The sequence below is a fragment of the Chelonia mydas genome, chromosome 14 (genome assembly GCF_015237465.2).
Source record: "Chelonia mydas isolate rCheMyd1 chromosome 14, rCheMyd1.pri.v2, whole genome shotgun sequence".
Lineage (NCBI taxonomy): Eukaryota > Metazoa > Chordata > Testudines > Cheloniidae > Chelonia > Chelonia mydas.
The window spans coordinates 34,438,215-34,449,211 of record NC_051254.2 but is presented as its reverse complement, the minus strand read 5'-3'; positions in this window follow the sequence as shown (position 1 = coordinate 34,449,211).

Genomic DNA, 10,997 nt, shown 5'->3' with positions numbered 1-10,997 from the left:
GAGCCTGTTATGGTGGCTAGATGGTGGTCGGAGAAAGGGGGCGGCCGAATGTTGGAGGAGTGGGCTCGTGAAAGATGGAAACGGGATAAATAAATACGGTCCAACCGAGAGTGGTGTGACCGATGGGCCTCCACCCGGACAAAGGTGAATGTGGAAGTGTCATCTGGGTGGTGGTCATGCCAGACATCCACTAGGGAGTGATGTTCGACTATTCCTCGGAGAATGTTTGCGGCGGACGGGCTCAGCTCGGCCCCTGAGCGGTCCTGCTCCTCGAGGGTGGTGTTAAAGTCCCCTCCCAGGACTAGGCACTCATGAGAATCTAGGGTGCCGAGGAAGTCGGACACCCGCTGATAGAATTGCGGCCGCTTCGGGCTCATTGTCGGGGCATAGATGTTAACGAGGTTGACCACGAGCCCCTCCATACGAACTCAGAGATGCAGCAGGTGGCCTGGCACAGCCTCAGTGACCCATAGCACCTCAGGCCGTAGGTCAGGGGAGAACAGGGTCGCCACTCCAGCTTGTCGAATCGTGAAGTGGCTAACGTAGACCCCGTCCCCCCACTCCAGCCGCCAGCTGTCCTCGGCGGTCGGATCCGTGTGGGTCTCCTGCAGGAAAACCACAGAGTACCCCCCTTCCCGAAGGTAAGAGAGCACCTGGGACCTGCGGAGAGCCATCCTACAGCTCCTGGTGTTCAAAGTTGCGATAATGAGAGGCGTCATGTGGAGGGCTGGGGGGTTGGGGGTTCCTTGTTGGCGGGGGTGTTTGCGGCCCCCGGTGGGTTGCGCAACAATCCGTGACCCATCCCGTAAGTAAGTAAATCATCACAGAAGCTGCGGGCCTGCCCGTAGGCCGCGGCACCGTGCCTTCCCTTCCTTCTACCCTCCTTTATAAGGGCCCTTGTGGCCTGGAGGATTTGATCAAAGTCCCCCCATAGCTGGAGAGCTAGATGTACCCTGTTGCGGGAGCCATGGATGTCTTCTAAAAACTCCCGCAATGCTTTTCGCAGCTCATGGGCGGGTGGGGTTGCGATTTCCCGGTTATTTCCTGGTGGGGCTCTTGGTGCAGCCTCGTGGTCCGCTGAGGCGGGCAGGCAGGGTGCGGACCACCAATGGGGCGTCTGACAGGCTAAAGTTATTAGGTCCATCTCAAGCCTTGGGGTAGAAGGGGATGGCGGAGGGAAAATTGCAGCTCCTAATGGGTCGCGGCAGGAAAATGCAAAGGCTGCTCCTTGGAGGGGGATCCACAAAAAAAGGGAAAGAAATAACCCCAGGGGCGGCAATAGCATTGCAGGAGGAGGTCGATTGGGCAGGGACAGGGGTGGGGATGGGAGCGGGGGCGGGGGCAGAGGCGAGGCTCTGGGCTTCGGGAGGTAAGCAGCTGAGAGGTGGCGCCTCCTGAACAGATTTGAGGGTTAAGGCGGGGGAGGGAGCTCCCAGTGATGCTAAGCGCAGGCTCTGTGGTGGATTTGGCAGCCATGGCATCAGGTGGTGGACCACCTTCTGTAGGGTGCCCACCCGGGAAGGCGGTTAGGGGGAGGGAGCATGGGGAAAGGGGGACTGGGGTGAGGTTGCCCAGATCGAGGCCAGCCGGCAGTAGGTCATCCTCTCCCTGGGTGACTGGGGTCAAACCTAGGGCCTCGATCTCCTCATACATGGAGGAGAGGTCGTCTTCTGCCACCCCGGGGATCTCCCTTCTGGCGCCCACTTCGACGGTCGGTTCGGGGTTTGCGGGGGTTCGGGTGATATTCGGGCAGAAGGGGCTTCCTCAGGGGTCTCGGAGGGGAGGGTCTCCCGTGGAGGGGCGATCCTGCCATCCAGTGCTATTTTGTCTTCCCCCCCGCGACACCGGCGGATGGATCTCACTGGTGGGCATAGCGGAAGGCTCAGTATCAGTGCCTCCCTTCCTGGTCTTCCGGGGGGCCTCCGCATCTGATGGATGCAGCGGAGTTCGAGCCTTCTGCTTGCCTCGCTTTCCCTGGACTAGGGTCCAGCCCTCCATAGCATCGTCTGGGGGCTGGTTAGCAGGGGTCGTGTCGGGGGGCAGAGGCGATAGTTCAGGGGTCGGGGGGGTAACGGTGAGGCAGCATGGGGGGGGCGGGTTCTCCTTGGGGTGGGCCCTCTCCTATGCCCGGTAATATCTTTGCTGCACCCTCCTCCATAGGCTCTGCCGGATTGGTAATAGCAAGGGTGGGACTCCCTTGCTCGCCCGGGCGTTTTAGGGAAGGTGTCTCTTGGGCCCGGACGGGAGCAGCGATGGGTTGAGTAGGAGGAGGGTTGGTTTCAGGTGCCGGACGGCCAGGGGCGTTGGCAATGACGGGGCCGATGTCCTGCCGGGTCTCGGGTGTCTCGGGTGCCCCTCCCCCCCGGGCCAAAGGGCAGTCTCTGCGGACATGTCCTGCTGAGCGGCAGAGGTAGCACCGGGCCTCTCCGGTGGAGTAAAAGACCCGATAGCGGGCTCCCTGGTAGGGGACTAGGAAGGACCCCTCGAGCGCCTCCCCGTCACGCACCCCTACCGGCGATAGAAGCTGCACTTGCCGGCGGAATGAAAGGACGTGACAGAGGGTGGGGTCCTTGCAGCCCAACGGGAGAGGGCTGATGACAGAGACAAGTTTCCCCAGGGCGGAGAGAGTGGGTAACAGGGCAGCATTGGGTAAAAAGGGAGGAACGGAGGTGAGGACGAGGCGAACGCCCAGGTCTTCTAGCGGCTCTAGGGGGACGAACACCCCCGCATCGCCAGGCCCCTCTCCACCTCCTCTTGGGCGGCAGCCTCCGAAGCCAAGAAAAAAACGACCTTCCCATACATCTTGGAGGCCGCCACAATAGCTGTGGGTCCTACCACCTTCGCCAACGCCTGCACGTATGTCTCCACGCGGGGCGAGGCGGGCACCAGGAGGCAACGGACACCGTGCCTCCTGGTCAAGGTGGGGAAAGGGCCCCGGCCGCTGGTGATGGTAGCCGAGGCAGGGGGTGGGCGAGATGACAAGGCGGCAGGCAGGGGGGAGCCTGCCATTGCCTGGGCATACGTCCTGGGGGCTGGGGGAGGGACATTCTCAGAGCTGGTGGAGGGAAATGCAGGGAGGGGCACCACGGTCGATGACGAGGCCACAGCTGTGGGGGCAGCCCCTGCCATGGAGGGCCTAGATGTTTTAGCGGGGCCCTTTCCTTTCCTCCCACCCTGGCCTTTCCGGCCAGCTGGGGGGGGTTCCTAGAATCTGTGGGGGCGGTGGGCGCAGCAGCGGCAGTAATCGCCCCGTTGCCTCCTGCTGCCGGTGCCCCAGCGGGGGCGGTGGCAAGTATTTTAACAAATGTGTGTGTGTGTGGGGGGGGGCTTGGGGGTTGTCCAAGGAGTCTCGTTTGGTCGGCTGTTATGTCCGGTCCGAAAGGTAAAGTTCAAAGCAAACAGCTGGATCCGAAGGCAGATGGCAAGTTGCCAGCAGGGACGGATGGCGGGGGGGCCGTGACAGTTGTAGTAGTATTGGCGGGGGGCACCGATGGATCGGGGGGCAGCTCCATGCCACACCCCCTGTGCCGCCACAAACGCAATTAAACCACAGTCAAACTCTCCCCCAAGAGAGTATAATTCGAAAAATTACTCAGTCTTATGGCCCCCTCCACGATGATTTGTAGCTTCCCCGGGTGATTTCCTCTGAAAATCTTCTTCTCCAACTGTGTTGGCTGTGTTCCAAGGCTTCCGGCAGGCCGAGAATGTTGTAAAGATAAGACAGGAATTCCAAACAAACAGCGAAACGGCTGGGTCTGGGGGCTTCCACTCCCCCCTCCGGGTGGCGGGTCGGCAATCTTCCCCCCCCTCCTCCGGGGGTTTCAGCTGAGGCAAATAACTGCGCCTGAGAGCAGGCGAGGGGTGGGGTGGTGCTGGCAACAAGCTGGCAGCCGATCAGCACTCAAAAAACAGCAAAAAAAAAAGCGGCAGAAAATCAACCCAAACCAAAAAAGCGTCTGGCCCGGTCGGGGGGGGGGACTAAGGCAGGGTCCAAAAGTAAGAAAAATCCAGGCCAGGGGGCTTTAGGAAAGAATAGAAAGCAGATAGCTGAGGAGCAAGCTAGGGACAGTCCCGTCCTCCAACAGGGAAGGTTTTTTTTTTTTTTTTTTTGAAACAGAAAAAAAAATTTATTGTGACAATTACAAGAATTACCAAAGAACCAAATCAAAGTATGCAACAAAACAACGCAAACAGAAAGTATAACACAGCAGCTTTCAGGAGGGAGAAGTGTTCAGGCTAGCCTGGGCCCAGAGCGGGGGGGCTTCCTCGACACTCGTGGTCTTCCACCCTCCTGAGTTACCTGGTGGCCTAAAGCGGGGGGGCTTCCTCGACACTCGTGGTCTTCCACCCCCTCGAGTTACCTAGTGCCGCACCCAGTGTCACCCATTATCCCCCCCCTGAGAGTGCCCGGCAAGATGGGCACGGCTGCGGGGTGGGCGGTTTGGGGTTGGGGGGACACCCACGTATTATAGGACCCCTCCTAGATGACCGTGACGATGGTATCCACAGCGGCAATGGCTGGGGCTGGTGTCTCTTGCTCTTCCCCTCAATCAAAGGGTCAGACGGAGGGAACCGGACGGGGTCACCGAGCAGAGAACCCCAGACAGCGCCCACCGCTCTTCGAAGGTGTCAAGGGAGTCGGTGGACGCCGCCCAGAGAAACTCCGCTCGGATATGTGAATGTACTGAGGATCGGAAAAAGGCCCTACAATCGCAGGACGTTTCATGGGCCAACCTCCTCTCTCTGGTTTTATAAATGGCTGTTTCAGCCAAGGCTAGGAGGAGGTTAACCAGGAGATCCCGCGATTTTGTGGGGCCACGGATGGGGAGTGTATAGATAAAGAGGTGGGGAGAAAAATGAAGCCAGAAGCGCAATAGAATATTTGTGAGGAGCCGAAAAAGGGGCTGCAATCTGGCACACTCTAAATAGACATGCGCCAGGGTTTCCCTCACATTACAAAAAGGGCAAGTATCCGGGATGGAAGTAAACCGTGTCAAAAACACGCCCGTGCTCACAGCTCCGTGAAGGAGCCGCCAACTGATGTCCCCGACGGGCCTCGGGACCAAGGTGGAGTACAGGCTGGCCCACCAAGGTTGCTCACCCTCCAAAGGTAGCAGGAGGTCCCGCCACTTTGTGTCGGGGCGGGACACCAGGGTGTGGGCGTGAAGGGTGTGAAGCGTGAGTGTATACAAATATTTCCGTGATGCAAGTTGAAAACTGACCGGGCATACGTCCTGGGGCATACGTCCCAGTTCATGCAGCCGGCTCGCAGTGAAAGGGTGAGGGGTTTGTCGGGATCGGCATGGTAGGGGCCCAATGGAAAGGTCCGGTGGGCCTTGAGTAGAGGATGGGCGGAGTACGCCCTCGCGCAAGGCGCGGTTGACATAAGCCCGAGCAGCGGGGGTCAAGGCGGCCCTCACCTCCTGAAGTATGCGCCGGGGAGTACGGGGGCTGGAGAGCCCCATGCGCCGAGCGAGCGTCAGGGGATCCAGCCGGTCTCTCCGGTCGTAGTCCAGGAGGTCTCCGATCCTCGTGACTTCCGCCAGGACCAACCTCTGGCGCACCGAGCGGGACTCCGCCACCTGCACACGGAGTTGGGGGTTGTGTAGCAGGGGCTCAGTGAGGAGATCTGCTCCCACGGTGGCCGCCACGGACCTGGTCGTGAGAAACAGTTTCCAGGTCCGGAGGAGGTCCTGGTAGAAGACCGGCAGCTCGGAGAGGTCTCGCGGAAAACCTCTCGGACAAAGATAAAAGAGCTGCCGGTCGTATCGGAGCCCGTGGAAGCGGCGCAGGAAGGCATGCGCCAGTATGCTCCACGTCGAACTACCTGCTCTGTAAAGGAGCCTCTACAGGGCCTGGAGGCTGAAAACGCGGACCTGAGTGTACAGACACTTCAGGCCCTGCCCTCCTTCCTTCAGGGGTAAATGAAGAACTCCGACAGGGGCCCAGTGCATTCCCGACCAAAAGAACTCTAGAATCAATCTCCGGAGGTGGGACAGGAAACCCGGGGCCGGGGCCAGGGTGTTGAGCCGGTACCAGAGCGTGGACAGGACTAGTTGGTTAAGCACCAGTGCTCACCCTCGGAGGGAGAGACATCGGAGTAGCCTCGCCCATTTCCGGATCCGCTCTATCACCCCGCCCTGCGGAGGAGACAGAGGAAAGGCTCGATCGCAAGAGTGTACAGCTGGCCTGAGAGGGGGCACCCCTGCCGCACTCCTCGCCCGAAGCTGACCGGTTCGGTCAGGGTCCAGTTGAGCCGAACCAAACACTCCGCGGAGGCATACAGCACCCGGAGAAAACTCACAAACTGAGGTCCGAATCCAAACGCCTGCAGAGTGCTCAGGAGGTACCCATGGTCTACTCTATCGAACGCCTTCTCCTGATCAAGAGACAGGAGGGCGAACGACAGACCGTCTCTCCGCCCGAGTTCCAAAAGGTCTCGGACTAGAAATAGGTTGTCAAAAATGCAGCGACCTAGGACAGTATAGGTCTGGTCTGGGTGGATCACGTCCGCCATCACGGACCCTAGCCGCAGCGAAATTGCTTTCGCTACGATTTTGTAATCCGTGCTAAGGAGTGAGACGGGACGCCAGTTTCGTAAGTCGCGGAGGTCCCCCTTCTTCGGCAGCAAGGCGAGCACCGCTCGCCTGCACGACAGAGGGAGGACCCCGCCCTGCAAAGACTCAGCCCAGACAGTGACTAGGTCTGGGCCGAGGATGTCCCAGAACGCGCGGTAAAACTCCACGGTCAGCCCATCCATGCCCGGAGATTTATTGGTGGGCATGTGGCGGAGGGCTTCCGAGAACTCGGCCAGGGTGAGAGGCAGCTCCAGCCGGTCTCGGTCGCCTACGCTGACCGTGGGGAGTTCCTCCCAGAGCACCTCGCAAGCGTCAGGATCGGTCGGATCCGGGGAGAAAAGGCTTGTGTAGAAGTCGCAGGCCCTCCCACACATCTCCTCCGGATCCGTGAGGGGGGTGCCGTCTTCCTCTAGAAGGCAGGTGACGTGTTTCTTGCCCCCCCTCGTTTTCTCCAGGGCATAGAAGAAGCGGGAGCCGCGGTCCATCTCCCGAAGGAGGCGGATGCGGGACCGGACGAAGGCACCTCGGGCCCGGTGGTCCTCGAGGGCCCGAAGCTCCTCCCGCTTCTCCCGGCACGCTCCGCAGAGGGACGGATCCTTGGGGTCAGCGGCCAGGCGCCTCTCCAGCTCCAAGACCTCCCGTTCCAACTGCTCTATCGCCGCATTTCTCCACCGGCTGGTGCCCCGAGTGTAGTCGCGGCAGAAGAGCTTGGCATGTACCTTCCCTAGATCCCACCATCGCCGCACCGAGGGAAAGGCACGCCACTGCTCTCGCCAGGCCAGCCAAAACTCCCGGAAGGACGTCACAAAGCTCTCGTCCTCCAACAGGCTATTATTAAAGTGCCAATAGGCCGGCCCCGGTCTCTCTGCACGGAGGGAGACCGTTATAGTAACTAAATGATGGTCGGAAAAAGGGGCCGGCCGAATGGTGGAGGAGTGAGCCTGTGAAAGATGGAAACGGGATAAATAAATACGGTCCAAACGAGAGTGGTGTGACCGATGGGCCTCCACCCGGACAAAAGTGAACGTGGAGGTGTCATCTGGGTGATGGTCACGCCAGACATCCACTAGGGAGTGATACTCAACTATTCCCTGGAGGATGTTCGCAGCAGTTGGGCTCGGCTCGGCCCCTGAGCGGTCCTGTTCCTCGAGGGTGGTGTTGAAGTCCCCTCCCAGGACCAGGCACTCGTGCGAATCTAGGGTGCCGAGAAAGTCGGACACCCGCTGGTAAAATTGTGGCCGCTTTGGGCTCATATGCGGGGCATAGATATTAACAAGGTTGACCACGAGCCCCTCCATACGGACTCGAAGGTGCAACAGGTGGCCCGGCACGACCTCAGAGACCCCCAGCACCTCGGGCTGTAGGGTAGGGGAGAACAGGGTCGCCACTCCAGCTTGCCAAGTCGCGAAGTGGCTAAAGTAGACCCTGTCCCCCCACTCCAGCCGCCACCTGTCCTCAAAGGTCGGGTCCGTATGGGTCTCCTGCAGGAAAACTACAGAGTACCCCCCTTCCCGAAGGTAAGAGAGCACCTGGGACCTGCGGAGAGCCATCCTACACCCCCTGGTATTCAAGGTTGCAATAATAAAAGGCATCATGCGGAGGGCTGGGGGGGTGGGGGTTTCTCAGTGGCGGGAGTGTTCGTGGCCCTCGGCGGGTTGCGCAGCAACCCGTGACCCATCTCATAGATGAGTAGATCGCTTTGGAAGTTGCGGGCCCGCTCGTAGGCCGTAGCACCGCGCCTGCCGTGCCCTCTGCCCTCCTTTATAAGGGCCCTTGTGGCCTGAAAAACTTGTTCAAAGTCCCCCCAGAGCTGAAGAGCTAGCTGTACTTTATTGCGGGCACCACGGGTGTGTTCTAAGAACTTCCGTAGTGCATGCCGCAGCTCATGGGGGGATGGGGTTACGGTTCCCGGGGTACTCCCTGGTGGGATTCTTAATACAGCCTCGAGGTCCGCTAAGGCGGGTAGGCAGGGTGCGGACCACCGACGGGGCGTCTGACAGGATGGGGTTGTTAAATCCATTTCATGCCTTGGGGTGGAAGGGGATGGCGGGGGAAAAATTGCAACTCCTAATGGGTCGCAACTAAAAAGTGCAGAAACTGCTCCCTGGGGGGAATCTGCGACCCCAGGGGCGGCAGGAGCATTGCAGGAGGGGGTAAACTGGGTGGGGGCAGGGGAGGGGGCAGGGGCAGAGGTAAGGCTCTGAGATTCAGGAGGCAAGCAGCTAAAGGAAGGTGCCTCCTGAGCAGAGTCGAGGGTTAAGGGGTAAGGGAGGGGGCTCCCAGTAATGCTAGGCATTGACTCCGCGGTGGTCTTGGCGGCCGTGGCATCAGGTGGTGGACCACCTTCTGCATGGTGCTCGCCCGGGAAGGCAAGCAGGGGGAGGGAGCATGGGGAAAAAGGGGCTGGGGTGAAATTGCCCATCCCGAGGCCAGCTGGGAGTAGATCATCCTCTCCCTGGGTGACCGGGGTCAAATCTAGGGCCTCAATCTCCGCGTACACGGAGGAGAGGCCAACGCCTGCTACCCCGGGGGTCTCTCCTCTAGGGCCCACTTCAGCAGTCGCCTCGGGGTTCGCGGGGGGTTCGGATGGTATCCGGGCAGAAGGGGCGTCTTCAGGGGTCTCGGAGGGGAGGGTCTCCCGTGGACGGGGAGTGCTGCCCTCCAAAGCCGGTCTGTCTTCCCCTCCCGACACCAGCGGATGGACCTCACTCGTGGTCGTAGCGGAGGGCTCGATGTCAGTGCCTCCCTTCCTGGTCTTCCGGGGGGCTTCCGCGTCGGATGGATGCAGCGGAGCTCGAGCCTTCCGCTTGCTCCGTTTCCCCTGGACTAGGTTCCAGCCCTCCATAGCGTCGTCTGGGGGCTGGTTAGCAGGGGTCGTGTCGGGGGGCAGAGGCGATGGTTCAGGGGTTCGGGGGGGCAGCGGTGAGGCAGCATGAGGAGGGGGAGGGGGTTCTCCTTGGGGTGGGCCCTCTCCTATGCCCGATAATATCTTTGTCGCACCCTCCTCCATAGGCTCTGCTGAAGTGGAAATGGCAAGGGTGGGACTCTCTTGCTCGCCCGGGCGTAGTAGGGAAGAAGTCTCCTGGGCCTGGGCGGGAGCAGCGATGGACTGAGTAGGAGGAGGGTTGGTTTCAGGTGCTGGGCAGCCAGGGGCGTCGGCAACAATGGGGCCGATATCCTGCCGGGTCTCGGGGGTCTCAGGTGCCCCTCCCCTCCGGGCCAAAGGGCAGTCTCTGCGGACATGCCCGGCCGAGCGGCAGAGGTAGCACCGGGCCTCTCCGGTGGAGTAAAAGACCCGATAGCGGGCTCCCTGGTAGGGGACTAGGAAGGACCCCTCGAGCGCCTCCCCGTCACGCACCCCCGCCGGCGGTAGAAGCTGCACTTTCCGGTGGAAAGAAAGGACGTGACGGAGGGTGGGGTCCTTGAAGCCCAACGGGAGATGGCTGATGACAGAGGTACGTTTCCCCAGGGCGGAGAGAGCGGGTAATAGGGCAGCATTGGGTAAAAAGGGGGAAACGGAGGTGAGGACGAGGCGAACGCCCAGGTCTTCTAGCGGCTCTAGGGGGACAAACCCCCCCCCACCGCCAGGCCCCTCTCCACCGCCTCTTGGGTGGCAGTCTCCGTAGCTAAGAAAAAAACGACCTTCCCATACATCTTGGAGGCCGCCACAATAGCCGAGGGTCCTACCACCTTCGCCAACGCCTGCACGTATGCCTCCACGTGGGGCGAGGTGGGCACCAGGAGGCAACGGACACCGTGCTTCCTGGTCAAGGCGGGAAAAGGGCCCCGGCTGCTGGTGATGGTAGCGGAGGCAGTGGGTGGGCGAGATGACGAGGCGGCAGGCAGGGGGGAGCCTGCCACCGCCTGGGCATACGTCCTGGGGGCCGGGGGGGGGGAACATATGCAGAGCTGGTGGAGGGAATTGCGGGGAGGGGCGCCGCGGTCGATGACGAGGCCACGGCTGTGGGGGCCGCCCCTGCCATGGAGGGCCCAGATGTTTTGGCGGGGCCCTTTCCTTTCTGCCCGACCTGGCTTTTGCGGCCAGCTGGCAGGGGGTTCCTAGAACCTGAGGGGGCAGGGGGTGTAGCAGCAGCAGTAATCACTCCGGTACTTCCTGCTGCCGGTGCCCCAGCGGGGGCGGTGGCAAGTATTTTAACAATCGTGGGGGGGGGGGGAGGTTGGGGGTTGGGTGGGGGGGGGTGGGGGAGAAACAACTAAATTTGCTAAAGGGGCCTCGCCCCTCTCATTCCCTGCCATTGTGAGCAGGGAGAGACGGGGAGACACCGGAAGGAAAAAAGGGGGAGGGGGAGGCGAATTAACCACTCCTCCCTACTAGGCTGCAGGCGGGGGGAAGGGGGGGAAATACCAAATGGGGTGGACAAAGAGGGGGGGGAAATCCAGTAATAGGGGCAGGCTGTA